Source organism: Littorina saxatilis, linkage group LG14 (genome assembly GCF_037325665.1).
Source record: "Littorina saxatilis isolate snail1 linkage group LG14, US_GU_Lsax_2.0, whole genome shotgun sequence".
NCBI classification, from domain to species: Eukaryota; Metazoa; Mollusca; class Gastropoda; order Littorinimorpha; family Littorinidae; genus Littorina; species Littorina saxatilis.
This window is the reverse complement of record NC_090258.1, coordinates 41,492,442-41,517,540: the sequence shown is the minus strand read 5'-3', so window position 1 is coordinate 41,517,540 and position 25,099 is coordinate 41,492,442. Positions and strand designations below refer to the sequence as shown.

General features: G+C 42.7%; 2 non-coding genes across 2 annotated transcripts; both read right to left on the bottom strand.

Annotated features, from left to right (window-relative positions):
* Window positions 1-5,549: 5,549 nt before the first annotated feature.
* On the bottom strand, window positions 5,550-5,654 carry LOC138947888 (U6 spliceosomal RNA). Its single transcript, XR_011449856.1, has one exon. It is a non-coding gene; the product is annotated as a U6 spliceosomal RNA (small nuclear RNA).
* A 10,140-nt stretch (window positions 5,655-15,794) lies between these two features.
* On the bottom strand, window positions 15,795-15,897 carry LOC138947887 (U6 spliceosomal RNA). Its single transcript, XR_011449855.1, has one exon. It is a non-coding gene; the product is annotated as a U6 spliceosomal RNA (small nuclear RNA).
* Window positions 15,898-25,099: the final 9,202 nt, after the last annotated feature.

Sequence of the window (25,099 nt, the reverse complement as noted above, 5' to 3'; positions counted from 1 at the left end):
TTTTGAAATAAAAACACTTTCATCTTATTCCTTGTCGGTTCCTGATTCCAAAAACATATAGATATGATATGTTTGGATTAAAAACACGCTCAGAAAGTTAAAACGAAGAGAGGTACAGAAAAGCCTGCTATCCTTCTCAGCGCAACTATACTACCCCGCTCTTCTTGTCAATTTCAATGCCTTTGCCACGAGCGGTGGACTGACGATGCTACGAGAATACGGTCTTGCTGAAAAATTGCATTGCGTTCAGTTTCATTCTGTGAGTTCGACAGCTTGACTAAATGTTGTATTTTCGTCTTACGCGACTAGTTATATAGCACTTCCGCTCAAAGTAGTGTATGCATAAAGTACCGTCCCATATATGGGACGATGGGCACAAGAGGTGTGGGGTTTTCACATACACTAAAGAATGGTCTACGCACTGTCTATCTTCCTTGTCTCACAACGTGCATGAAGTTTTAAGCATGTTGGAAGATGAAGGAAAAATTCAAGAAGCAACACATTAGTTTCAGGCGTGCTGCAACGGGTTTTTTAGACACACATTTGACTGAGCATCGATAATTCATCATGTCATACTTCGCAGGCATGGCGCCAAACACTTCATCCGCGGCAAACCATTGGTCCTGTAGCTAAAATATTTCTTGGCAAACTGAGAAGGTCTGCAAAGTCAAGGTGGGTCTTGACAACTCGTCTACGATACGTTCTTCGGTTTGAACGCTTCCAATGAGTAAAGTGACGCCAAACAGAATAATCAGGCCTTGGAATGGATTGGGTTAGTTGTTACTGACCTCATTGCTGAGCTGCATGAGAAATAATGCAAACGGCAAGAACTGCTTTTTACATTTAGTCAAGTTTTGACTAAATGTTGTAACATAGACGGGGGAATCGAGACGAGGGTCGTGGTGTGGTGTATGTGTGTGTGTGTGTGTGTATGTGTGTATGTGTGTGTGTGTGTGTGTGTGTTGTTCTCGTTTGTGGTTCAGTTTCTTTTCTCTCTTAACTGGAACTACAAAATACAAAGGAAATAAAATAAAATGAGCAAATGAAATGAAATAATTAAATGAAATAATGAAATGAGATAATGAAATGAAATAATGAAATGAAATAATAAAATTAAATAATTAAATGAAATAATAAAATAAAATGATTAAATGAAATAATGAAATGAAATAAAATAATGAAATGAAATAATGAACTGAAATGAAATAATGAACTAAAATAAATCATGAAATGAAATCAAATATTAAATGAAATAATGAAATGAAATAATGAAAAGAAATGAAATAATAAAATAATAAAATGAAATAATAAAATGAAATAAAATAAAATAAAAAGCATTGTACAAGAAAACATAGTTGCCTATCCTTTTCAAAGCGCAAGAAACACAGCAGAAATCACCGCTTGTTAGACACAAAGTTGCACCAGTCGCGACATCTAATACCCCTGTGCCATTGAGGCCTCAAATCACATCGCGACGAGCGGTACCCCGAAGCCCGAAGGGGATCTATTGACGACGGTTTCTCGTTTCACTGGCCGGATTTCTTCGAGTTGATACAACTTGAAACCTTCTGTGATATGTTTGTTTTGTCTTACAGGTACCCCCCGCGGGTTAGGGGGAGTTCCATATTGGTTGGGGGGAGTTCCATATTGGTTAGGGGGAGTCCCATATTGGTTAGGGGGAGTCCCATATTGGTTAGGGGGAGTCCCATATTGGTTAGGGGGAGTCCCATATTGGTTAGGGGGAGTCCCATATTGGTTAGGGGGAGTTCCATATTGGTTGGGGGGAGTTCCATATTGGTTAGGAGGAGTCCCATATTGGTTAGGGGGAGTCCCATATTGGTTAGGGGGAGTCCCATATTGGTTAGGGGGAGTCCCATATTGGTTAGGGGGAGTCCCATATTGGTTAGGGGGAGTCCCATATTGGTTAGGGGGAGTCCCATATTGGTTAGGGGGAGTCCCATATTGGTTAGGGGGAGTTCCATATTGGTTAGGGGGAGTCCCATATTGGTTAGGGGGAGTCCCATATTGGTTAGGGGGAGTCCCATATTGGTTAGGGGGAGTCTCATATTGGTTAGGGGGAGTCCCATATTGGTTAGGGGGAGTCCCATATTGGTTAGGGGGAGTCCCATATTGGTTGGGACGAGAAAGAATTTACCCGATGCTCCCCAGCATGGCGTAAGAGGCGACTAACGGATTCTGTTTCTCATTTTACCCTTGTTAAGTGTTTCTTGTATAGGATATAGTCAATGTTTGTAAAGATTTTAGTCAAGCACTATGTAAGAAATGTTAAGTCCTTTGTACTGGAAACTTGCATTCTCCCAGTAAGGTCATATATTGTACTACGTTGCAAGCCCCTGGAGCAATTTTTTGATTAGTGCTTTTGTGAACAAGAAACTTTCTTTCTTTCTTTATTTGGTGTTTAACGTCGTTTTCAACCACGAAGGTTATATCGCGACGAGGGAAAGGGGGGAGATGGGATAGGGGAAAGGGGGGGAGATGGGATAGAGCCACTTGTTAAGTGTTTCTTGTTCACAAAAGCACTAATCAAAAAATTGCTCCAGGGGCTTGCAACGTAGTACAATATATGACCTTACTGGGAGAATGCAAGTTTCCAGTACAAAGGACTAAACATTTCTTACATACTGCTTGACTAAAATCTTTACAAACATTGACTATATTCTATACAAGAACCACTTAACAAGGGTAAAAGGAGAAACAGAATCCTCATACGACATGCGGGGTGCAGAGAAATAAGGATGTGGAAAAGAAGACTTTTGGTAAGTGAAATAAAGGTGATGGATCCAGTCAGGTAGAAATAAGACAACAAGAAAAGAATTGGAAAACTGCAGGGAATAGTAGGGAGAGTTTTCTTGGAAGGAAATATAGGTGAAAGGACTGGTAAGGCAGAAATAAGACAAAAGAAGAGAAGAAACAGAACCGTTAGTCGCCTCTTACGACATGCTGGGTAGCATCGGGTATATTCTTTCTAGTCCCAACCAATATGGGACTCCCCCTAACCCGCGGGGTGTGGAACAAGAAACAATTAACAAGTGGCTCTATCCCATTTCCCCCCTTTCCCCTATCGCATCTCCTCCCTTTCCCCGTCGCGATATAACCTTGAATGGTTGAAAACGACGTTAAACACCAAATAAAGTAAAGAAAGACAGTTTTACAGGTCCAATAAAGCTGGTTGTGCGTTCTTTCTCAATTTGCATCGTACTGAATAAATCAGAAGTGTGCGTGTGCAAATGAACAAACAAATAAACCAAGAAAAAAATACTTTAATAAATCAATCAAATGAATCAGTCAATCAATAAATAGAGTATGCACATGTATTAATTCTTAAAATGGTATAAAGAAACTGATGTTAAACTATAACAGAAATAATATATTACAAAATCACAGACTTGCATTAAAACAGGACTTTAAATACCGCTCAGTAAGTATCACATTCAATTATTACCGATCCAACGATAGAAGTTCAATGTACAAGAAGAACAACGTCACTTATCGTTTTCAAAGATACACAGCAGAAATAACGGGTGTCACTAAAACTCGAAAAGACGCGAAAAGACGCGAAAAGACGCGAAAAGACGCGAAAAGACGCGAAAAGTCGCGAAAAGACACCTTCTTGTAACAATCACCTCCTTACTTTTCTTTTCTTTATTTGGTGTTTAACGTCGTTTTCAACCATTCAAGGTTATATCGCGACGGGGAAAGGGGGGAGATGGGATAGAGCCACTTGTCAATTGTTTCTTGTTCACAAAAGCACCAATCAAAAATTTGCTCCAGGGGCTTGCAACGGAATTCGCTATCTCTTAAATGAGGCTTTGATCTGAGCGCATCAAACATTCCCACACGAACGTGTTATCAGCGGCTACCCCGGGTAACTCATAAAAGTTACGCAACTGACCACACGCCAGCTGAGCTGGTGTTCTATCCATCCGATCCGACAAAGGAATTAACATCTACTTGACAAAACGCCGATTCCCCCAACATACCCAGTCAAGCTGGCGGCACATTACATTACGACCACCTGGGGCCCAAGCGATCCGTTTATGGCGAGCTTTTCACAAATGACCGCCCACTTCAAACAGATAAAAACTTCCTTCACCCAAAGGAGACTGTTAATTGTGTGCAGCTGGCTGGACACGGCTAGCGAATACCAACACACATCCACACACACACCCTCGTATACACACACACGCACACACAAGCTCATACACACCTACACACACACACACACACACACACACACACACACACATGCGAGAGAGAGAGAGGAAGAGAGAGAGAGAGGAAGAGAGAGAGAGAGAGAGAGAGAGAGAGAGAGAGAGAGAGAGAGAGAGAGAGAGAGAGAGAGAGAGAGAGAGTGTGTGCATGTTTTGATGGTTGTTTATATTAAATCACCAATCTCGACTAAAAACAGTTACATGTACCAGGACTTTTCGCGTCTTTTCGTGTCTTTTCGCGTCTTTTCGCGTTTTAGTGACACCGGAAATAACCGCTTGTTATACGCGAAAACCGCATCGCGATACTTAATACCCCTGTGCCGTCGACCGCTCAAATCACATCGCGACGAGCGGTACCCCCAAGCCACCGGGGATGCATTTAACGACGGCTTCTCGTTTTACCAGTTGGACTTTTTTTTTACTGTTGATTTAACTTTAAACTTTTCCCAAATACATTTCTGTTTCTTTAACAGATCTGATGAGGCTGGTGGTGTTCTTTTCAGAAAATTACATCGTACTGAAAAAGATTTTTGTTTTGTTTTTCAAATTAAATATTTTTTTTTAAAGTTTTCTTCTCGTTTTTGGTTCAGCTTCTTTCCCCCCTTAACTGAAATAAATACCCTGTCTGTATTCATTTCCATTAACATTAAATCAAGGGACTGTAAAAGTGTCCATAGATTAGTCAGATTTAAGGATAAACCTGTCACTGGGGGGAGAACATTGGAGCAGCATTAACGTAGCCACTGTAATCTTTTAGTCAACTTTAAAAAAACGAAAAAACTATACTATTTATCTGTATCCTTTTCTCCGTGATCAGAAATGAAATTCACACCACAAAAACACAAAGACAACGCCGGTCCGGCTGGATGATTGACAGCTGCTGAATCCGAGACTCACCAATGAGCGGTCCCCAATGCTACAGCCTTGTGCCATAACTGTTATTCAGATTTCTGCCGAATTAATTGCTATGAACTGACAATATATATTCGTTTAATTGACTTTGATTTGTTTTTGCCAAAATTATGTACTTACTCGGCGGTTCAGGTTGGTTAAGAACTACGTTTTGTGTGCTGGTGATAAGAACTGTGTGTGCCACATAGACGTTCTTTGTTTAATGACAGGCTGTTTAAGGGTGTTGAGCGTTACATAATTAAGACAGTTACATACATTTAAAGTGACAGGCTCTGTGATTATTAAGTATTCTATAACAGGACTTTATTCAGTACTTTTAAAGCGACAGGCCTTACACAAATGTGTACAATTTTGGTCGTATATTCTTAAATATTTTTTTAATGAAAAATATGATTTTAAAATGAAAAAAATATGGAACGCTTCACGAATTTGCGTGTCATCCTTGCGCAGGGGCCTTTCGATTCTTCTCGGTGAGAATGTTTCACAAAATTACGATCCAGCCAATAGAATTACGATAAATTGTTTCACAAAAGTACGATCCAGCCAATAGAATGACGATAAATTGTTTCACAAAAGTACGATCCAGCCAATAGAATGACGATAAATGTTTCACAATTTTACGAAACCCCGACCAATAGTTTTACGATGTTTAGGGAATCCCGAGTGACGTCACGAAGCCACCAACTTCTGAAGCCGGACCGACGCTATCTTTGCAGTGAAGGTCGCCATCTTGTCTTCGGATTACCGCTTCGTGGAGCTTTGTTTCTTGTGAAAACGGGTAGTATTCGTGTTTATTTTGTTTTAATAAGTATCTGTAGCGTGTAGTGGAACTTTTTGGCCAATAATTCTGTCAGAAATCTATCTGTTTTCTTCAAAATTTAGTATTGAAAGTGTCAAGTGTGTCTTCCTTCTCTTCTTCGTCTTGTGTGCGCGTGTTTTTCTTCATCATCTTCTTTAGGTGTTTGTTCTCATTCTTCTTATTCTTTTCAACCTTGTTTGAAATGTTTTGAATTGTATGCTGTCAGTGGTGCATTAGTTTTCTTGTTTCCGTGGTGCTGTGCTCGTGTTTGTGTGTCTTCCTTCTCTTCTTCGTCTTGTGTGTGCGTGTTTTTCTTCATCATCTTCTTTAGGTGTTTCTTCTTATTCTGTTCAACCTTGTTTGAAATGTTTTGAATTGTATGCTGTCAGTGGTGTATTAGTTTTCTTGTTTCCGTGGTGCTGTGCTCGTGTTTTTGTTATTACGCTTTCTCTATCGGCTGCCTTGACCGGCCAGTGACTTGAGTGTGTAGTGTGTAGAATACTGTGTTCTGTGGATTTCGTTCGTGTTCCTTTGTGGTTTGCTCGTGTGTTTTTTTTTTGTTTGTTTCAGGTGACGGCGATGGCACTGCTCCCCAAGTTTGCGAGAAGGTGGGATGGGGACCTCGTTCTCCAGGCAGTAGGGAAGAACTACATCCCCAAGCCTGAGACGAGAGGTTAGTTGATCTATTACTTCTAAACACAGTGTTTTTTAGTTGAATTTAGAATTGAGAGGACTGACAGTATCATGTGCATTATTTTGTGCTGCCAATTTGACAATGACACTTGGGCATTGGTGGCTGAGAATATTGGTAAATAAACGTTTGATTTTGCTTATGACTCTATGAGTTGTTCTTTGCTACTGGTCACAAGTGGGGGTCAGCTCACACGGACGCATTGTTCAATACAGTCTAGGGGAGAAACTGGTCACAAAGCACCCAATACATGCCAGAGAGATAGGAGAATCGGCACAGTCAAAGAAAATACCAAAATCATTCAATAGATCTGGAAATATTAAGATGTACTGTGAAAATGCTAGCAAAAATGGCGTCCAAAAACGGGAACGCACACTTGGTGCGTCTTTGAAGAGTTGGAAACTGTCTATGAATGTTTCATTTAATGTCAAATGCGTACATTCTTGTCGATATTGTTACCTTTGGGCTCATAAATGAAGTCAATGGTCGTGTCTTCCTAAAGTGACTTTTGTCAGCATAAAAATTACTGTGCTTTGATCATTGACTGAGAAGAATCTTCCGATGACACTAGTTCATTTCACTACGCGACTGCAGATCTGCAAGGAAACTTATGGCAAGGGAAATAAGCTTAACTGAAGACGAATAAGCGGAGTAACTGTTCTTCAAAGGATTGCTCTTACACTGATCTAGATATTTAGATCTTGTCGTCTGCTAGTCTGCTAGTAAGTAGTCTTCGGTCGTGTGAAAGTCACATCTATTTCGACTGTGTGCATCGATCCGTGTAGTGAAATGTTGATCTTTGATGATTTGGCAACATAACTTCGCCACAAGTGCTTCGAGTGTATCTTTTGAAAACGTCTTTTAACAAGACTGTGTTTCGACAGCCCAGACGGGGAGGATCCTCGATAGCTCACAGACACAGGGTATATAATGTTTTCCGCCGTTTTTTTAAAGAATCATTTCAAATTTACTATTCCAAAAGTACCCTATGACACGACTCGAGTGGCAAAGAACATTCTCTACAATTCCTGTCTTAGTCCGTGCAGCCGTTTCGGGTCCTATCGTCATCATACAAACATGTATACACACAGAAACCAGCTTTAAAAATTAGATTATGTAAACCATGTGAACCAGTGATTTTTCCTTATATCAGATATTACAGTATTTCTGCTTTATGAAAAGCTATATTTCAAAAACAAAACTAGAGATTTGAATTTTGACCACTTTTCCCCCTTTCTGTCACCAGTACTGAAGAACAACTCTTATTCAATATGTGACTGTTAGTGTTACCACATCCATCACCATTTCAATTGATGCTATTGTTGCAGGGAGTGGAGCAATCCACCCTGATCTAGTTTTAAAAGACGCTAGACAGGGTGTCCTCAAGCTGGGAGGCGACCCAGCCAACCGGAAGTTGCTCCTGGGCCAGTGCAAGCTCCAGCTGGGCAAGTACCAGGGGGAGACCTTCCAGTGGGTCGTGACCAACGCCTTGGGCTGGGTGGCCTACCTTGTGCGCGACATGGAGGCCAGCAAGGAGGCAGCAGTGCCGAAGCCGTCGATCCTCCACCTCAACAAGGCCCTCCTCCAGGTGACTTATTTAGTTGCTACTTTCTTTTCATATGTAATTTTGCTGTGATTGTGCATGTATACATTTAGGTGGGTATGGTTTTTGAATGATTCACCTTTACATTGATTTTGTTTTTTACAATCACAAATATTTTGTTTTTTACAACAGGAATACTGTCGCCTATTCCCGGAGTGTCGAGAGGCCATCGACATGAAGTGGAGGGAGAAGGAGAAGCAGAAGGCGGAGAAGATGAAGAGGATAGAGCAGCAGCCGCAGCCCCAGGCGGAGCCACAGCCCCAGGTCCAGCCACAGCCCAAGCCTTCACTGCTGACGGAGCAGGCTCGCCGACTCATCGGCAGTAAGGTGCCCCTGGCACAGCTGGGGAGGACTCTTCAAAAAGGTTTGTCAATTTTAATGTTTTCAAAAAAGGTTTGTCAATTTTAATGTTTTATAGCATTTATTGAAAGGTGATCCATTTAATTTATTTATTTGTATCACTGTGATGGTAGTGTAATGACTTGGATTTGTGTTTGTGTCAGCAGGTGTTCTACGACCGTGCCGTCCCGTCTTGCCGTTGGCTGGCCTTAGTGGGGCTGGAGGACCTAGACTGCCTCGTCCTGCTGGGCCTGCTGTCACTGTTGGGGCTGGAGGACCTCGGCCGCCTCGTCCTGCTGGGCCTGCTGTCACTGTTGGGGCTCGAGAGCAACCTCCGCCGCCTCGTCCCATTGTTTCGACTGGCCCTGTCCGTGGAGTACAACCTCGACCGCCTCGTTTCGTCGGTCCGGCTGGACCCGTTGAAGATGGAGAGCGCCTTCAGCTGCCTCACTCCAGCGGTGTTTCAGCTGGCCGTGGGACTGGAGAACGTCGGGGAGTGTCCTGCACAGTCAGCGCGCCAGCCAGGAGCGATGAGACTGGAGAGTGGCGGGGGCTGTCTCGCTCTAGCAGTTGTTCAGCTGGCCCCGGGACTGGAGAGCGTCGGGTTGAGCCTCGCTCAAGTGGAGTTTCAGCTGGCCCCAGGACTGAGCGTCAAGGACAGCCTCGCCCCCAAAGTGTCCATGCCAGGCCTGCCGTGGACGTGCCTGCTGGCGAAGTGGTGCGGCTTGTCCACCTGGAGGACACAGAGACTCCCCGTGAAGGTAGGTAACTTTACTTGTGGAGATATTTTCATCTTGTTTTAAAATGTTTTGAATTGGTATATATGTAGCATGCGCTTCACGAGGGGAGGTTTTGAGGAAATGTAGGACGACAGCCACGTCTTTTATTACTCCTTATAGCCTTGTTGCTGTGTATATAGCCAGGGCCGAGAACACTGTGTTTCTAGCTCTTGCACGCATTTGATAAGTTTTTATTTGATGCCTGTGGCGATTCTGATAGCACCAGGACATACGGAGTGATGTTCATTTGCCGAGTGTAGCATTCTTTAGCGAAGACTAGCTGTCGCACCCATTTGATCAGCACTTCCAAGTAGCCAAAGTATACCTGGACAAGCCATGAGAAAAAAGGCGTGAACACTGTGTTTCTAGCTCTTTTCTTTCTCTCTTCTTCTTGTCGATCACTCAGATTAACGGGCGGTGTGTACAAAGGGCAGGGACGTAATCAACGCGAGCTTATGACTCGCGCTTACTAGGAATTCCTCGTTCATGGGGTTAATTGCAAGCCCCAATCCCTATCAAGAATTTTCTTCTTCTACAAGCTTTTTGAGTTTCTGACCCACGCCCGGACTCCCAGCTTGTTAATTAAATATTATTATTTTTTTTTTTTAGCTTGTCTTCGCCATTTGCCAGCCACCTGGAGAGTATGCCTGCCTGATGTGGACCAGCTGTGGATCGCCAAGTCCTCTTTGGGACAGGCTCCAAGGGCACCCTCCAGGACTTCAAGGTGGACCATCTGTGGTACTACCCGCCTCCTCCGTCCCGGTCCTGCCCTGGTAGACCCTCTGTAGAGCAGTATTTCGCTCACCGCCTCTTCCTCTGGATGCCCAGACGGCTGTGGAGCTACCAGTTTCACTGTCCGAATGACGGGTGCCAGGGGAACGAGTTGACCTCTGCAGGGGTCTACAAGACCATCAGGCGGGTCCTTGACGTCGAGGGCTACTACCTCATGGCCAAGGAGTGCCTGGAGTGCCGTAAGTGTGGTGGGAAACTTGCAGCCTGGAGTCCTGCTGTGGTCTCACAGCTTGACTTCGGGCACCGCCAGCAGTTCCCCGCTGTGCTTACCTATAAGTATGCCTGCGACCTGAAGGTAAAGTGATGAGCTTATTTTCTTGCCAGTGTTATTGTTCAAGTTCTTCTTTACTGTGTTTGGTGGGATGGGGTGGGGTGGGGTGTTTTTTTTATTATGCTTTGTGCCGTTCTTGTACTTTGTTTATATTTTTTCAGGTGGTGAAACTGCTCCGGCTGAGGATGCAAGGGAACGGCCCCTACCAACTGCGCCGGAAGCTCTTCGAGCAACACACTGCGGCCTGGAACCGACAGGCTGCTCTCTTCCTGGCCGACATGAGGCTTCGCCGCAACCCAGGATCTTCCGGAGAGGCCACCGTGTCCACAGTTCTGCTGGCTGCAGACAGTCTATCTGCGAGACGTACGCCAGCGGCTGCCGGAAGTCAAGGCTGCCTTGACGTCCACCTTTGGGTCGATCTTGAAGATGGACTCCACGAAGAAGGCAATTAGATAGTTTTTCTTTTTCATTCTTTCGCTTGTTTTCGATATCCATTTTAACATTTGATTTTGACTTGCATGCTGACTTGTCCGCCTGGGTGTCCGCTTGTAAACTAAACTCATAATTTTTATTTTTTTTAAACAGACTGCCCGCAAGCTTGCTGGCAGAGAGGCGTGTTGGCTGACCAACATTGGCAACGAACACGGCCAGATCCTCAGCAGCGTGCTCACGGAGGCTGAAGGGGAAGCGCTAGAAGGGATGGTGCAGGGGCTGATTGACCGCTACGGCAATGCACACGTCAATCCGCCGCAGGTGCTGTATGTCGATCGTGACTGTTGCTCTCAGGGTGGCATGATGGGAAAGTTCCGTGCTAGTTGGCCCGATCTGCAAGTCCGACTTGACATCTGGCATTTCTTGCGGCGGATTGCGTCTGCAGTCTACACTGAGGCACATCCCCTCTACGCCCCCTTTATGCAGGACCTGTCACGGGCGATCTACATGCGGGGTGACGTCGAGGCTTTGCGCAGTGCCAAACAGAGTGAGGCCGAGGAGAAGCAGGTAAAACAAAAACATTCTGTAAAGATTTTTAAAAATACAGCTTTTTTGAGGACATCTTTGTGTTTTCTTTATTTATTTTTTTATTTTTTCGGCTGTTTATTTGTTTTAATTTTGCTGTACATTTATTTTTCAGATTCCAGTGGACCAGGTCATCACCAGGAGGGAGCTGAAGCTGCACTGCCGGACCCGGACCAGGGGTGAGGAGACGACTGACCAGCTCATCACAGAGGTGCTGCAGGAGTACACCATGCCTACAGCTACGGACTTATATGGCGCGCCCCTTTTGGATGACTCCCGCGTCTGGGGTGTCTGGGAGGACCAACGCCGCCATATAGGCTGCATTCAAGATCCGCCTGGAGTGCAGCTCTTCACCGTGACTGGCCAGTCGTCGAAGGGTGGGGTGCAACTCCAGAAGTACCGTTGTGCCCGGGGGTCCGTAAGTGTGGAGTCATTCCACTGTCATTTGAAAAACTTCATCCCAGGTATGGTCTCTCTTTTTTTTTATTTATTGGAGGGCTGTTGGTACAAAACGGTAATCCTTTAATTATCACTTAATTTAATCATCATTTAAAATCAGTTAATTATCAGTAAATGTTTGTGTGTTATATTTTTGCAATGAAGTTAACCATTTTTATAACAGTGTTTCTGTCTGTTGCAGGCAACAAGGCCAGACCAGACCTGTTCCAAGCGTACCTCCTGAAAGGCATCCACCGCTGGAACGAGGACAGGGAATGCCAGGCTACAGCTAACCAGGTTGGGTCAACCTACAGCAGCTTCCAGGTCCACGGTCTCAACACCCTGTCGCAAGCTGTGTACGGACGCCCGCTCTACCCCCAGTTCACCCTTCCACGTGTTTACACAGGTGAGATTATTTTTCTTTTTTTACGGGCGCTTGATTGTCTCACAAAGATGAAATGTGCTGATTTCATATTACATTGTAGCTATGCTCGTTAAATATACCCCTATATTTTTTTCCATTGCAGGTGAGCTGTTTGGGGTGGAGTACCTGTACCAGCAGAACAGCGACAACCTGGACATGGAGCTGCCGCAGGATGTGGACCGCCCCACACCAGACGAGCAGAACGACGAGCAGAACGACGAGGAGGAGGAGGAGGAGGAGGAGGATCAGGACGAGGCTTACGGGAGCAACTTGGAGGAGGAGGATGCCCTGACTGTTCCGGACGCTCACAGCGTGCTGTCAGACGTCGCAGAGGGCTTCCGTGGGCGGCACCGGGTTCGAGCCTTGGAGGTCATGCAGCGAAACAGGCCTTCACGCCGGCGTGAGTTATTTGTTTATTCCATCGTATGATCAGTATAGTTTCTATTTACAATCATAAGTACTTTAGGACATTTTTTGGGGGTGGTTGTTGTGTTTTTTAATTTTTGGATTATTTATTCACTTTCTGTTACTGATGGGTTTTTGGTTTTGTTTTGTTTTTTCAGTTGCTGAGTCTTCACGCTTGCCCATCCCCGAGTCACCTGCACGCCGACCACTCCAGGTTCCCATTTCCCCGCCACTACCTCCCCAACGCCTTCCCCCCTTGACTCCTCTGGTGCCCGTCTCCCTGTCCCCACCACCACCACCACCCTCACCGACTCTTCACCACCCTGATGACCCTGAGCACCCTTATCCCATGGGCAACCCCTTGCCCATGGACGATGACACCCTGCCAACAGACGCCCCTTTGGTCATGCCTGACGCTGAGCAACCTGGCATTGAACCGGATATGGTAATTATCCCCCTTTATGTGCTTATTGGTGGCAGTTGCTATGGTGTAATAATAATAATATTCTGCCTCATGTTACTGTAAATAACCAATCTGCATTGCATGTTGTATAATAAGTGCATTGTGAATGCTGTTATTATTATTTTTATGTTTTGTTCCAGAGTGTCGCTGGCCCCGATGGGATCACTGGCTACGGGGCGGTCAAAGCTTTGGCCGCCCTTTTGGTGTCGCTTCGTCACTCAGAAGCCCTGTCCGTAGCCGATGTGGAGAAGGTGCTTGTGCACATCGAAGTCCTTGCACCTCTCGACAAGACGTGCAAGCCCCTTCCACGACGCTACAAGGCCTCTTTGGACAAGGGCTTCTTCAGGCGCTCCAAAGGCCAGAATGCGACATTGGGCACCGTTGAAAGTACTGCTCGGTAAGTTTGTTCGTGCGTTTTTGATATTTCAAACTTTAAATGTTGAATTTGAAAAAAGGAAAGCATTATTGATACACATTTTTTATCAAAACAATATGTTTATATGAATTTGGGACTTTTTTGTTTATTTCCAGTGCTTTCCTCGGACCCGGTTCCGCCGCTCAGCAGCCAGACATGAACCGGGTGATGGAGGCGATTGTGGAGAAGCTCCTGGAGGTCTACCGTGGACCGGACAGGTCAGCAAAGAAGGACCGGTACGCCCTAGTTCTGGCTGCATATTCCAAAATATGCAGCTTGTTCTACGCATCACCGGCCCTTGTTGCCACAACAATCCAGCTTGCTGGGATCAACAGGCACACTTTGTTGACTTGGTACGTACAAGAATTTTTCTTTATTTCTTTCTTTGATTTGTGTGTGTTTTGCTTTTGTATTTTACTCTTGTTTTTTTGGGTTTTTTTTCCATTTATTTTTTGTTTGTTTCTGTGTTTCAGGGAGAAGAAGAAGACCAAGACCAGAGAGCTGCAGGTAGTACAACAGGCCTCGACCATCCAGCGTCCATCCTTGACAGCAGACGAGCCTGCCCTTCCAGCCCGAGAGACGCCGGTGACCTTGGACGTCGGGACAGCAGTACCGCAGCACCAGTTCACCTTGCCTGAGAACAAGGCTGGCTGTGCAAAGAAGGGCAGGAAGCAGCAGACTCCTATGGTGATTCCCTCTGCCAAGCCTCTGTTCATTCAGCAAGCTGGGCCTCAGCCGTTCTGCTACTTCTTGCCGTCTTCGCACAGCGAGTCTTTGCAAGGTGCATCTCAGGTGGTATTCAGATTGCCTTATCCCCCTCCCCACCCACCATCAGCAACAGTAACCTCGGCAACAGTTACGGCTCCACCCTCTGTTTCAGGACCACCGGCACCGGCACCACCACCACCAAAGGTCCATCAACTGAAGAGCAGAACCACTGACTGGCGCCACAGGAAGAGAGCAGCGGAGCCAGCAGAGACCAAGCCCAAGAAGCAGCGCAAGACTACCATCACTTGCAGTCACTGCAAGAAAGACCGCTTCGCTGGGGAGGATCACCAGGCCTTCATGGGTGCTTGGTGGTGCCGCGAGACGTCGGACAAGACTTTTGAGGAGTGGCTGGCCATCCAACATCAGCGGCCCGTTAAGAAAAAAGTGAAGAAGGGCCAGGTACTGTAAGTAGCTTTGTAAATATCATTAGTGTAAATTTGATTTTTTGTAAATTTGTAAATTAATTTCCATGTCTCTTTTTCTCCTCTGTCCATTCTCAATTTGTTTTCCTGTAAATAATGTACATTTGTATATTTTTCATACTGTAAATAATGTACATTTGTAATTACTTTTTTTCTTTCTGGGCTGTAAATAATGTACATTTGTAAATGGCATTTTTTTCATCTTGTAATTACCATCTTTTTTTTATGTACATACTGTAAATACTGTAAATACTGTAAATAATGTACATTTGTATATTTTTCATACTGTAAATAATGTACATTTGTAATTACTTTTTTTCTTTCTGGGCTGTAAATACTGTACATACTGTAAATAATGTACAGTTGTAAAAACTATTTTAATGCTGCCATTCCATAGTGAATGAAGGTCCCAAGCCCTTGAAAAAGCAGAGGGAAGTAGTTTTTTGGGTGGAAAAACCATGGTGATGTTAGTGCGCAATTCTTGTGGTGTAACAGAAACATACTGATCTCTTGAGATCAGTGTTCCGTGTGCAAGTCCTGGCGAGAATGCACTGATTGAACCAAATGTTTTTTTTCACGTAGGTTGCATTATTTTCAGACAAATAAATTGTTTTTTTAATTCATTGTGTTTTTGTGAGTGTGTGCATGAGTGTGTGAGTACATCAAAACTTCAACAACAAACACAACATTCAGTTACATTTTTTTTTTCCCCAGGATCTGGGTTATATTTTTCACAAACACACAAGTGCATTAATGTATTATTACATTTTTACTAAGAAAAAAAAAATAAAAACAGCTTCCACCAAAACAGCTTCCACCAGCAGGTTCAAATGTAAACAGTAGGCCGAAACAGGAAAACCCCCCTCGGAAAACACCCTAACTATTTTTAGCGCGGTCATTTCCAATGGCCTTCACCTGGAGAGGGTTTTCCAAGTCCAGCGCTATTTTTAATCTTTAAGCTATTACATCCCCTGATTGCCAGTCGAGAAGCCGACAAAAGTTGCCTCCCTTGGCGGGAAAATTGAAACAATGGGACAGAGAAGAATGGGTACCCGCCTTTGCGCAGGGGCCATGCTAATCTTCTCTGTATCGTTCCAATTTTAGTATATGTACTGCGTGAACAGTACACCAAACTCTGGTATACACTGATTTTAATACCCTACCCTGACCCTAAAGATTACCATACTGGTGTGAGAGCCAAATAACAAATACTAACAATTAAAAAACCCAGGCTTAGACCCCAGTTCAAACGCGCCTGTCGGCCTCCTTATGCTCAGGTAGTGTGTTTGTAATTTTTCCAAGTTATAGATCTAAATCTTGCATGTACAGAAACATCTAAGACGAAGAAAAATATAAATGTTAACAGTGTTTTTTTCCAGGGCCTCAGCGACGTCCAGCTTTTCCCGCAAGCGAGGCTATTGTTAGCTTCCTCTAATCGACCCACAGGTAAGCCAATCAACTCACCTGGCCGTCTCTCACCTGTGCGCTAATTTTAGATGTGACGTGTGCAACGCGAAGCCGAGGCAAAGCGTATCGCGTCAGTACGGCGCAGCAGTCCAACCTGCTCAGGTGTTGCTTCATAGTCACACTGAAAACCGAGACAGAATGGAATACTAACACTAAATCTGAATAAAATGCTTCATGTGTCATCATTAAAATGACAAGAGTTAACACATTGAAAAGTTAAATCAGTGGATTTAATGTTTTCAGCAAGTAGGTCGACACTCGAAACAGACTGTTGTGTATTGATCGTCATTCAGCGGGGTTTTCCACACAGTAGCTGTTACTCGTGCAGGGAAAGGATACGGGAAAACCGTTAGCTGAACGGATCAGTATAAACGTCAGTTTATATGCGTCTGTTGTGCGAGAAACATTTAGCAGAGCTTAAGTTGGTGTTGGCATGCAAAAGAGAAATTTAGTCTTCCAGTTTTGTATTTGCTAATGAGACATCTACAAGTATTTCGGAAAAAGCAGTAAAGATAGTGTACATCCATCATGATAGAAAAGGCACTTGCCGCAATTAGTGTTAAAGATGTACAACATTGAAAATGCACTGAACCTACTTCATATAAATAAACGAGTAGAAAGAACAAACATAAAAGAAAAATTAAGAAAACTGAACATTCATGAACCTACTCGGCATTGAAAAGAAACACACAAAAACGAAAGATAAAAAAAAAGGAAAAAAGAAACAAACAGAAGAAAACAAACATAACTCTCTTACAAAAGTATTAGAGGTCAACAACAACAACAACATTAACAACAACAACATTAACAACAACTACAACAACAAAACAACAACAAAACAACAACAAAAAACAAACAAAACAAACAAAAACAAAAAACAACAACAACAACAACAACAACAACAACAACAACAGCAACAGCAACAACAACAACAAACATGCAAATGATCTGTCAGCAGCATTTGACAGAAGCTAAAATTCGAAAACTACAAAGAGCTAAAAAGAGTTGAACATTTCTTTTTTCAAAAAAGATGCGTGTGTATCTGTGTCCTTATTTTACCGACATCTTGCTAACTATTGTTTGAATTGCATTTTAACATGCTTTAAATTTGTCCTTGCCGTAGTCGTTCCATGATATGTTAATATATTTGGTAAATATCAATAAACACTTAATCTGAAATTACTGCTTAATTTATCAACATTAAACTGACTAGAATTAACAAATTGAAAAGTTAAATCAGAGAAGTTAACGTTATCAGCAAGTAGGTCGCGAGTCCAAACCGACTGTTGTGTATTCGGCGTTCAGCGGGGATTTCCACAGAGTATCTTTCTTTCTTTATTTGGTGTTTAACGTCGTTTTCAACCACGAAGGTTATATCGCGACGAATTTCCACAGAGTAGCTGTTACTCGTGTAGGGAAAGGATATACGGGAAAACCGTTAACTGAACGGATAGGTATAAACGTCAGTATAACTGCGTCCGTTGTGCGAGAAACATTTAGCAGAGCTTGAGTTGGTGTTGGCATGCAAAAGAGAAATTTAGTCTTCCAGTTTTTCTTTGCTAATGAGACATCTACAAACATTTTGGAAACAGCAGTAAAGATAGTGCACATCTATCATGAGAGAAAAGGTACTTGCCATGAGAAATAGTGTTTAAACTGTTAAAAATGAAATAAAATAAAAAGAAGGCACTGAACCTGGTCCGTATAGATAAACATCGAAAGAACACGCGAAAAGAAAATTTAAAAAATTAAATATTTGAACATTCATAAACCTACACGGCATAGAAAAGAAACCCATACACTAAAAACAAAATATTAAAAAGGGAAAAAAAGAAAACAAAAGAAACAGAAAAAAGCCGAAACCACACATGTATAAGAATTTGAAGTAAAGGAGAAAGTATTTAAATGACATGTCAGCAGAATTTGTCTCATTAATACATATATCTTTTTTGTCGTGTTTATTGCAATTTTTATTTTATTCATGTAACCCTAGGGGTTTTTGAAATAAATATTGACTTGAAAAAAAAAACTTGACTTGACAGAATCTAAAATGTGTTTACTACAAAAGAAAAAAAGTTTAACAGTTTTTTGTTTAAAGGATATGTGTGTGTCTATATCAGTATTTATTTTACTTACATCTTGCTTACATTCTGTTTTAATATGCTTTTCCGGTGCAGAAGTCATTAAGTATATATATATATAAATATATGCGGTAACCATCTAAAAACAATTATATTAATGATCAAAAATAGTTTAAATGAGTCTGCCGAATATTACATAAAATACATCAATAAACTGTTGAATAATAAAATAATGAAATGATAAAATAAATATATAAACAAACTGATGAATGAATGTACAAATGAATCAATAACAAAGAAAAGATTAATACAGAAATGAAAATATAATAATAAACAAATAAATGATAAATATATAAATAAATAAATAAATTAAATACAGACATCAGTTTTGTGTCTTTTTCAATTGTGGTGGAGCGCATGCGGGTGTTGCAATTATTTTACAAAAAAGCGGAGAGGGAGAGAGTACACAAACAATAAAAAGTTGGTAGAATACATTGAATGATGTTCTCTGTCCTCTTTATTGCATAACACTCACGCACGCAATCACCAAGCATTTAAAATAAAAGTTAAAAATAGGTTCGTCAGACTAATGCTACTTTTCAATAAACATTTTCAACACTTAGTCTGAAAAAGGTGGAAACACATACTCCAAAATGTGGTGTCAGAAGTGGGGTGAGGCAAATCTCTACTTCGAAAAAGTTCTGTTGCCACAACACTATAAAGTCACTGGTGTAAACACGGTAGTAAAACACGCTATGCTATACATACACGGTAGTAAAACACGCTATGCTATACATACACGGTGGTAAAACACGCTATGGTATACATGCACGGTAGTAAAACACGCTATGCTATACCTACACGGTAGTAAAACACGCTATGCTATACATACACGGTAGTAAAACATACACGCTATCCTAAACATACACTGTGCTAAAACATACACGGAACTAACACGCTATCCCACCAAGAGTCCGCTCGGCTGGGAAAACAAAAAGTAAAAGCAAAGTCAGTAATTACCGAAGCGACAATTCATATCAAAGTATCATCTCACACAGTCATCAACACCACAATTACAATCATTCAAGTTCCAGTATTACATCATGCATGTTTGGTTTTCTCAATCTTATCGTTGGCCTTCTCTTCTGTTGTTAGTTACACATCATTTTATTACAGCTGTCAATTTCCAGACAAAACAACAGACCATTTAGCCAAATCCAATATTGGTCCGAGAGGGGACCAACTTTCTGTGCTTGCTGAGATCTAATTCCACACATTCACATGACTAAAGAACAATCAAATTATTGTGCCAACTCCAAAGAAGATGTACCGATAACAAAAGATCTATTCTCACCTGGTCTACATCATCTCTGGACACGAAACACTCCCTGGTTCACAACAGCATTCGGTCCCAGGACATACAGCCAACACACACTCCATCACTCCAATTGGTACACACCAACACACACTTTTTCACTTCACAAATGCATCACAAATGCATAATTCATCCAAAGGCCGGCAAGGCTTGACATGTTCTTTCTCTGCCAGTCCAGGCCACAAGTGCGCGTTTGTTTCAACTTTGGCCGAGTTCATTACAACTTTTACTCATTTTAGTCGGGAAAAGGGGAAGGGGGAAGAGGGTCCTATATGACGCTGCTTGATTATGCGTCGCCACCCCAAACATTCTTTTATCAATACGATCTAAACTAATTTAACTTATTAAGAACAAAACTAAGCATTCCCCATTCAGGAATATTCAAACAAATGCATAGTCTGTGTGTTTTCATTCAAACCGAACACGCAGACGTAACCGATAGACACAAGCTGACACCCCTGTCTGTGAAATGACGAAACCCTGAAACCTACGTCATACCTACGTCATACCTACGATAACAGCCTACGACGCAATACAGGCGCTAGAAATTATAATTCTATTGACACAGTCACACAATGTCAATACAGATTTCTCTCACTCACCACATTCTCCCCAACTTAGCATGACTTCTCCTGAAGGCATGTCTTGGAAACAAAAACATGATGTTAAAACCTAACCATCAAAGAAGTTTCAACAACCAATTAAAACTCAAATTGGGCTAACCTATATCTTCAGCCGTCGCAAGTCTCAGTCACAAAAGCTAATCCTGAGTAACACATTTCGAACCTACACGTCAACCACTATTTAAAGATGCATTGACTGTACCGAAACTATTACCACATTTCGAACCTACATGTCAACCACTATTTAAAGATGAATTGACTGTACCGAAACTATCAACACATTTCGAATCTACATGTCAACCACTATTTAAAGATGTATTGACTGCACCGAAACTATTAACACATTTCGAACCTACATGTCAACCACTATTTAAAGATGCATTGACTGTACCGAAACTATTACCTTAACAATGCTAACAAAGACTTCGACATGTTGATGATACAGATCAGGAAGTGGGGGGGGGGGGGGGGGGATTCTCATTGAATAATAAAAGAAAATGATCCCGAGGACAGAGAACAACGTACTGTCAAGGACGCCAAATTTTTTTCACAACAAAGTAACCTTAGAACATATTTACATGCCTAACCTGCTCTAAACAATAGGCAACACAGAACAGCTGCTCCCCAACTTTACTTGAACCCACTCCCTAAGAATCCAATAATGTTTCCATGATCCGAAGGAACCGAGGGAGTACGTCAACTGCACGCGAATGCACTGTGCGGGGTTCCTTGTACAAGTTAGTATATAAAATTTAATAATATGTAGATATATCCTTCACCATCCTTTTCTCCCAATATGTTCAATATGTTTGATATTTTTAATATTTTTGATATTTGGTATTTCAACAATTAAATGTTGCTCACCATGTTTGCTTAAAACAAATTAACTAGCAACGCATAACCCAAGCCCCAGACTTCGCATGGTTAACGTTTCAGGGCGATCCCGGTGAGAAGACACTGTGGAGTTGCTCATGGGACTACCCCCCACTGCATCTTCCATCTCACCGTCGCTCAGGGCGATCCCGGTGAGAAGACACTGTGGGGTTGCTCATGGGACTACCCCCACTGTATCTTCCATCTCACCGTCGCTCAGGGCGATCCCGGTGAGAAGACACTGTGGGGTTGCTCATGGGACTACCCCCCACTGCATCTTCCATCTCACCGTCGCTCAGGGCGATCCCGGTGAGAAGACACTGTGGGGTTGCTCATGGGACTACCCCCCACTGCATCTTCCATCTCACCGTCGCTCATGGTGAACAATAAAACAACATTATCACACAAGTGACGCTATTCTGCTCAAATGTATACAAAATGCTTGAACATAAACACAGCACACAAATGAGGCAAATATGCAGTAATGCTCACTAGATCCACAAGTCCACGAATTCAACAAAATGTCACTACCGGGTCAGTAGCAAGACATGATAAAGCAGATATACAGAACGCACACGGTATCAGGACGCCTGTTCCGCATCAGCCACTGTTCCTCTGTGGAAGATATTTAAAAATTCCACTCACCATTGGCCGTCGATACGTTCCACTAAATGTCCTTTCACATTACTGGCACGTGCAGAAACAAACACAGTCACCACAGATCCTCGGAAATTGACGGTGTTAAAGTCGTCCACTCCCTGGGGTTGGTCGATAGTCGAGCTGGAGTCTCTCCTCCAAAGTCCGTCCATCACCGGGTCGTTCCAGGTTGGTGACGGGTGGTTCCAGGTTGGTGACGGGTGGTTCCAGGTTGGTGACGGGTGGTTCCAGGTTGGTGACGGTGGTTCCAGGTTGGTGACGGGTGGTTCCAGGTTGGTGACGGGTGGTTCCAGGTTGGTGACGGGTGGTTCCAGGTTGGTGACGGGTGGTTCCAGGTTGGTGACGGGTGGGATAGCGTGTATACCTAAACTACTCGTGTACTACCGTACTACTTTCTATTCTCAAAATATGTGTCCACTTATCTATCCTGTCGGCGACGCCAAAATGTGGTGGAGCGCATGCGGGTGTTGCAATTATTTTACAAAAAAGCGGAGAGGGAGAGAGTACACAAACAATAAAAAGTTGGTAGAATACATTGAATGATGTTCTCTGTCCTCTTTATTGCATAACACTCACGCACGCAATCACCAAGCATTTAAAATAAAAGTTAAAAATAGGTTCGTCAGACTAATGCTACTTTTCAATAAACATTTTCAACACTTAGTCTGAAAAAGGTGGAAACACATACTCCAAAATGTGGTGTCAGAAGTGGGGTGAGGCAAATCTCTACTTCGAAAAAGTTCTGTTGCCACAACACTATAAAGTCACTGGTGTAAACACGGTAGTAAACACGCTATGCTATACATACACGGTAGGAAAACACGCTATGGTATACATGCACGGTAGTAAAACACGCTATCATAAACACGGTAGTAAAACACTACCTAGAACTAAACACGCTATCCCACCAAGAGTCCGCTCGGCTGGGAAAACAAAAAGTAAAAGCAAAGTCAGTAATTACCGAAGCGACAATTCATATCAAAGTATCATCTCACACAGTCATCAACACCACAATTACAATCATTCAAGTTCCAGTATTACATCATGCATGTTTGGTTTTCTCAATCTTATCGTTGGCCTTCTCTTCTGTTGTTAGTTACACATCATTTTATTACAGCTGTCAATTTCCAGACAAAACAACAGACCATTTAGCCAAATCCAATATTGGTCCGAGAGGGGACCAACTTTCTGTGCTTGCTGAGATCTAATTCCACACATTCACATGACTAAAGAACAATCAAATTATTGTGCCAACTCCAAAGAAGATGTACCGATAACAAAAGATCTATTCTCACCTGGTCTACATCATCTCTGGACACGAAACACTCCCTGGTTCACAACAGCATTCGGTTCCAGGACATACAGCCAACACACACTCCATCACTCCAGTTGGTACACACCAACACACACTTTTTCACTTCATAAATGCATCACAAATGCATAATTCATCCAAAGGCCGGCAAGGCTTGACATGTTTTTCTCTGCCAGTCCAGGCCACAAGTGCGCGTTTGTTTCAAACTTGGCCGAGTTCATTACAACTTTTACTCATTTTAGTCGGGAAAAGGGGAAGGGGGAAGAGGGTCCTATATGACGCTGCTTGATTATGCGTCGCCACCCCAAACATTCTTTTATCAATACGATCTAAACTAATTTAACTTATTAAGAACAAAACTAAGCATTCCCCATTCAGGAATATTCAAACAAATGCATAGTCTGTGTGTTTTCATTCAAACCGAACACGCAGACGTAACCGATAGACACAAGCTGACACCCCTGTCTGTGAAATGACGAAACCCTGAAACCTACGTCATACCTACGTCATACCTACGATAACAGCCTACGACGCAATACAGGCGCTAGAAATTATAATTCTATTGACACAGTCACACAATGTCAATACAGATTTCTCTCACTCACCACACAATGATCACAGGTAAACACGTGTACCTTATTGTTCAGTCTTAAACGTTGTTTATGTATACCGAGCAAGAAAAGAAACGCGAAAAAAATCGGCATTGTTTGATTGACAAAATCTCGAACAATTTTAGAGTTAGAATGATCAAACCACAAAAGTTTGATGAAGGCATGTTTTGACCTAGCTGTTGTGTGATTATTTTGATGCTGCGACTGTTTCAACACACGGGACAAGCAGGTTTAACGTTAATGAAGTTTTGGAGGTCTCGCTCAGTCAGTCTTCATCGCGTTCTCTGGCCACTGATCGGACACTGGTGGCTTCCAGTGATGCTCCTGGTAGTGTCAGTGGCTGTATTGAATCGATCTCGAAGACGTTGTGGCAGGAAATTGCGATCTTGTCTTATTGAGGTAATGCGTATTTTTGTTTGTTTGTTTGTTTGTTTGCTTAATACCCAGCCGACCACGAAGGGCCATATCAGGGCGGTGCTGCTTTGACATATAACGTGCGCCACACACAAGACAGAAGTCGCAGCACAGGCTTCATGTCTCACCCAGTCACATTATTCTGACATCGGACCAACCAGTCCTAGCACTAACCCCATAATGTCAGACGCCAGGCGGAGCAGCCACTAGATTGCCAATTTTAAAGTCTTAGGTATGACCCGGCCGGGGTTCGAACCCACGACCTCCCGATCACGGGGCGGACGCCTTACCACTATAGTCCTTACGGCAGGGCAATAACCCCTTGAAAAATACCTCGGAAAATGTTTTAATAGTTTTGGGTAGTTTAACTCCTGAAGTTTACAAATCCGCAGGATGACATCTTTAAATCCTTGGGCAAATTGAGACAAAATTAATTATAGGAAAATTAGCAAATGTTCATTTTTTTGTTTAGACACAAAAGGCATTCCATAGAAAAAAGGGCTAGAATTGCGTCATAACTTTATGACGTCGGGAAAACGTAATGAGTAATATGACGACACGTACAGTATGGCCTGTAGTGCTGTCCGTGTCCGTACTTGAGCTCCTCTTCCAAGACAAAAAACAAAGGCATTTGACGTGTTTCATTCTGCTAAATGGAAACAATTTGCACATGAGTGTGTATGGAATTACATCCAGGCTGAGAAGATGTGAAACCTGTGTTATTCGTGGACTTGCGATTAGTGCGTATGGTGTTCCAAAGCACAGGTTTCACTGTCGAAGATAAAACTTGTAAATTGATCTTACAAAATGGCGGGCGATGATCAAAGAACATCGTGAGAGACTAGTTTTCTCCGATTTGATTGTTTACCAGACGATAGAGCTATTTTAGAGGGAAGCGTATGCCATCTGGTGACAG